General features: G+C 36.3%; 1 non-coding gene across 1 annotated transcript; it reads left to right on the top strand.

Annotated features, from left to right (window-relative positions):
* The first annotated feature begins 2,825 nt into the window (after window positions 1-2,825).
* LOC140858292 (small nucleolar RNA R71) lies at window positions 2,826-2,932 on the top strand. Its single transcript, XR_012141858.1, has one exon. It is a non-coding gene; the product is annotated as a small nucleolar RNA R71 (small nucleolar RNA).
* The last annotated feature ends 2,897 nt before the right edge of the window (window positions 2,933-5,829 follow it).

Raw genomic sequence — 5,829 nt, 5'->3', positions numbered from 1 at the left:
CTTTCACAGATTTAGGTGGTGGAAGACTTGCAATTAGATCTATTTTGGCCTTGTCCACTTCAATCCCCTTTTTATAAATGACATGGCCAAGAACTATTCCTTGTTTGACCATAAGCTGATATTTTTCCTAGTTGAGAACTAGGTGCTTCTCCTTACATCGTTCTAGAACTAATTGCAGGTGATTCAGACACTCGGAGAAGGTTAGGCCAAAAACAGAAAAGTCATCCATAAAAATTTTTAGAAATCGTTCTATCATATCTAAAAACATGCTGATCATGCATCTCTGGAAGGTTGCCGGTGCATTACATAGTCCAAAGGACATTCGTCTATAGGCAAAAGTACCAAATGGACAGGTGAATGTAGTCTTTTCTTGATCTTCAGCGGCTATGGGGATCTGGTTGTAACCGGAGTATCCATCAAGAAAACAGTAAAACTCTTGTCCGACTAGTCTTTCCAACATTTGATCAATAAATGGCAAAGGAAAGTGATCTTTCCTTGTCGCAGCATTCAACTTTCTATAGTCTATACAGACCCTCCATCCCGTTTAGGTCCTAGTTGGGATAAGTTCGTTTGCATCATTTTGGACCACTGTTACCCCAGATTTCTTGGGTACTACTTGAACTGGGCTTACCCAAGAGCTATTAGAAATAGGATAAATTATTTCATTATCTAGGAGTTTCAGAATCTCCTTTTTAACTACATCCTTCATAGCTGGATTAAGCCTTCTTTGGGCTTCTCTTGTTGGTTTAGCCTCTTCCTCTAAGTATATTCTATGTTGAACTATAGAAGGGCTTATTCCTTTGATATCTGCTATGGTCCAACCTATTGCTTCTTGATTTGCTTTTAGAACTGACACTAACTCCTCCTTTTGCTTGGGATCTAGGTCTGATGCAATAATTACAGGCAAAGTTTCTTTGGATCCTAGATATGCATACTTGAGATGTTCTGGGAGGGATTTCAGTTCTAAAATGGGTGCTTCCTCTATCGATGGTTTAGGTGATGATTTCACCATCTCAATGATTGGTTCAGTAGGAAGTGTCGATTCCTGATTAATCTGATTTTCTTTAAGTATTTCATTGACATCCTCAGACTCATGGATTAACCAGGGGTTAGACTCTAGGTCGACTTCATCATCACTAATATCAATGGATTCATAAATACCATCTTGGACTACATTGACATCAGCATGAGAAGAGGATTCCTGTTCTAAGTTAAAAATATTAAGCTCAATGGTCATATTCCCAAAAGATAACTTCATTAGACCATTTCGACAATTGATTTCAGCATTGGCCGTAGCTAAGAATGGTCTTCCTAAAATGACAGGTATATGTCCTTTAGGATTCGCAACTGGCTCAGTCTCTAAAATAATAAAATCTACAGGGAAAATAAAATTTTCAACCTTTATCAGAACATCCTCGACCATTCCCTTAGGGATCCTGAGAGATCTATCGGCTAACTGTAATGTGATCCCAGTAGGTTGAAGTTTTTTTAATCCTAGTTGTTCATACACCGAATATGGAAGGATATTCACACTAGCTCCTAGATCTAGCAAGGCCTTTTTTATATTGATTTCTCCAATAACACAAGAAATTGTTGGAGCTCCAGGGTCCTTATATTTAATTGGCACATGGCTAGATAGGTATGAACTGACACTTGCAGCCAAAAATGCTTTCTTTGATACATTAGTGGTCCTTTTCCTAGTGCAAAGATCTTTTAAAAATTTGGCATAAGTTGGAACTTGATGGATTATATCTAAAAGAGGAATATTAACTTGGACTTGTTTAAATACCTCTAAAATTTTATCTAAATATTCAGATTTATTAGATTTCAGTCTGTTTGGAAAAGGAGCTCTAGGACTTTTAAGTACTGGACTAGGTGAATTTTCAGTTTCTGGTGCTTGAGGTTGAAAGGTAGTAGTTTTAGAAGGTGACTCGGCAGATGAGTCATCTATATCATCAAGTGCAACTACCTTATTGTCTATTTGTTTTCCTGATCTTAAGGTATGAATGGCATTTACACCATTAACTTGGTTTCCTTGTTGGGGTCGTGGACCATTTTGGTTCCTAGGATTTGGCTCATGTTGGCTAGGTAACCTACCATGTTCTCGTTCACTAATGGTCGAAGCCAGCTGACTTACTTGCATTTCCAGACGGGCTATAGCTTGGGTGTTATTATTTATGAGTTGACCCGTGGTTTGCATAAAGCTGGTATGTGTTTTCATCATGGCTTCTAGGCTTTTCTCTAAAGAGGTAATTTTCTTGTCATTATCATGGAAGCCTGGCGGGTTGTTCATCACTGGGTTGGACCTTAGATTTTGCTGATTGAAATTTGGATTACCTACATTATGATTCTGGGACCATGAGAAATTCGGGTGATTCCTCCAACCTGGGTTATATGTGGGTGCATAAGGATTGTTCAATGGTCCTTGATAGGTGGCATTCACCTGTGCACACTCATTCGAGTAGGAACATTCTTCTAAGACATGGTCTGGTGCATTGCACCCTTTACACATGGGTGCAGATATTTGATTTACATTGACTGGTCTCTATAATTCTAAGGCTTCCAATCTACGTGTTAAGGTTGCAATCTTGGCCTCTGATGCTAGGGTTGGTTGAATTTGATGCATTCCTCCTCTTGAAGGTGTAGCTTTATCAGGTTCCCTAGTTGTTTCCCACTGTAAATTTTTCTCGACTAGGTCTTCTAAGAATTGCCAAGCTTCAGTAGTTTCTTTGTCCATAAATTGGCCTTGGCATATGGACTCTAGCATGGTTCTTGAGTTTGAATCTAACCCCTCATAGATGATCTGGCATAGTCTCCAAGTTTCTATTCCATGGTGTGGGCATTGGGTCAAAAGATTCTTGAAACTATCAAAGTACTTCCAAAATGATTCACCAGCTAGTTGGTAAAATTGATTTATTTCATTCCTAATCCTAGCTGTTTTATGATGGAAAAAATATTTTTTTAAAAATGTTCTCACAAAGCCCTCCCAGGTAGTGACAGAATAGTTTGGCAGACTATAAAGCCACTTCTTAGCATTGTCCTTAAGGGCAAAGTTGATTAATCTAAGTTTGACCTCATCCTCTGTTAATTGCAGTTTCATGGTTGCACATACCTCCTCAAATTCTCTAATAAATATATAAGTATCCTCTAATCCTGTGAATTTTGGAAGCATATTTATGATTTGAGATTTGATTTCAAAATTGTTAGCTGTGGATTGTGGCAACCTGATACAAGATGGTTGGATGGAGCCAACTGGATAACACAAATCCTTAAGGGTCATGGGTTGGATTGGTTCAGCCATTGGAACAACAGGAATTGACTCAATTCTAACTAGACGACCCGATACTCTTCTCCACATACGAGGTGTACGGTTCTCGATGTTTATATAATTTTTTTTTTTTTTATAAAATTTTTATGTATAAGGAAAAGAAAGAAAAGAGAAAAAGTTCTAAAGAGAAGATCCTAAGGAGTCCTAAATCTAAAGAAAAGTAATCAAATTAATTTAAATTTAATTTTTTTTTTTTTCAAACAAGTGAATCAATAAATTAAACTCAATCTATCCTAGGGTTAACCTAAATCTAGACAGCTCCTAACTGTTCCAAGATGACCTTTCAAGCCTTCCAAGTGGAGATTGATCAACTAGTTAGCCAGGTAAGTATAAGAGGTGGGAGATTCACTCATCGTTGTCTTTCTAGACACCAAACGAGTTGGCCAGGCCAGCAACTGAACCAATTTAACAAACCACCCTCAGGGACTTGCCTAGACACCAACTAATCAAACAACTCAAACTTGGTAGAACTCTTAGGGTTCCTTGTCCTATTAAGCTCGAATTTCTTAAGGTTGACGTCTAATTGATTTTAAGATTAAAGGTCTAGGTAATGCAATATGATGGAGATGGTTTTTGGGCTAAGGAAGGGTAATGAAATCTCCGCCTTATCTTGTTAATGGGTTGATGCCCTTAGATTAATTATGAAAATACAAATGCAAATAAACAAGATGACCAAGAATGCAAAAGATTTTAATTTAGAATTTTTTTTTTATTTTGATATTTTACTTCACGATTATGAAATGTCTTTTGTTTTGTTTTATATATATATATTTTTTTTGTGATTAAGTAAATTCAAATGATTAGGTCTAAAAGCAAAAGTAATTAACTAAAAATAATAAAAGAGAAATTAGAAGCGTACCTGAGTTTTCCAGCAATCACCAACTAAATATAGAAACCTAAAGAAAAAAAAAAGAGAGTTATAAAGCACGAAGAACAAATATTTGAAAATAATTTAAAACGCCAAATCCCCGACAACGGCGCCAAAAACTTGATGTGCAAATCTTAAAATTTGTAAATAAAACCGCAAACGCACGGTGTGCAGAGTAGCACGACCAACAAGTACGGGTCGATCCCACAGAGACTTGATTTAAAAATGATTTTTAAATCTATGCTCAAGCGAGCTTTAACAAAAATCGAAAGTCGAAAGTTGTTTGCTAAAGACAATAAGACTAAGGATCTAGGGTTTTTGAATCCACTAGATCTAGATTATGGAATTCTACCTATAATTTTTCTTATTGATCCTAACGACTACTCCTCTTGTCTTTCCCAAGCATAGATTATGAAGGGACTAAGGCCCAACGATAACCCATCAAGATTCTTTACAGGGGAGTAGTAACTAGGATCCCTTAGGATTTTCTCCTCCTATGCACTGAATCAAGCATAAACTATGAAGGGACTCTGACCCAACTGTAGTTCATCAAAAATTCTTGGCAAAAGAGGAAGAAAAAGAAACCCTAAGAAAAAGAAAGAACCCTATGTAAAATCCCTACTCATGATCTAGCTTCATCGCAAACCCTAGAAGGGATGCTTAGCTAGACTTGATCTAAATCTACTTGCAAAATTTAAATGCAGAAAAATAAACTACCCTAATTTCATAAATTAAACTATCCTAATTACATAAATTTAAACTGCATAATTTAAACTAACCTAATTGCATAAAATTAAATTGCATAAATTAAACTATCCTAATTGCAAGAAAAATAAATTGTATAATGTAAAGAGATGAAATTGCATAAAAATAAGATTTTATATAAAAAAAAATTTATTACAAAAATCTCAAAGCTCGAGGCTTGAGAAGAGAGCTAAAAACCCCACTATCTAGGGTTACAAGCTTGATCGGAAGGAAGAATACATAAAACAAGGGTCTTTGGGGGCTTTTTATAGGCATTTGAGGGTTATAAGGTTTTCAAAACTTTAGATGTGGGACTAAGAGGTTTTAGAGGGTTGTTAAGGGGGTTTATGGTGCGCCGATGGGTCCATGGTCCATGCGCCTGTTGCTATGGACCAGACGGCTAACCAGATCACCAAATCAGTTGATTTTTGATCAATTTTGATCTGATTTGACTCGGGTTTGACCCAATTGAGTCTTCTTTCTTCATTCTTCAATTCCTGGGTCAATTTAACTCCGTTTTGTATAAAATTTGCGCCGTTAGAATCCTCTTTCCTTGTTCTTTCTATTGATGATCTCTTCTTCTACAAAATATAATAACAAGTATCAATTTCTTAATAAAGTTAGATAATTTAGATATTAATTGATACTTTTTATGTCAATTTGTGACATAAATCAAGCTTTCCTAGGGCTCTTTTTAGCCTTCCATCTTTCCATGCATACATTTTCTCTTTTATTGTTTTGTTTTGTTCTTGTGGTCTTGCCTTTCTTCCTTTGGCCCTCTAGGCTTCGTGGTGTATATTTCGCAAATGGAATGAAAAAGGAATTTTGTGTTACCTCGCCCACGTATTGTATTAAATTGTCGCCCGCCGAACTTCTTTTGTCTTTTGAC

Source organism: Elaeis guineensis, chromosome 5, assembly GCF_000442705.2.
Source record: "Elaeis guineensis isolate ETL-2024a chromosome 5, EG11, whole genome shotgun sequence".
NCBI classification, from domain to species: domain Eukaryota; kingdom Viridiplantae; phylum Streptophyta; class Magnoliopsida; order Arecales; family Arecaceae; genus Elaeis; species Elaeis guineensis.
The sequence above is the reverse complement of the archived record's forward strand: the minus strand, read 5'-3'. Positions and strand labels throughout refer to the sequence as shown.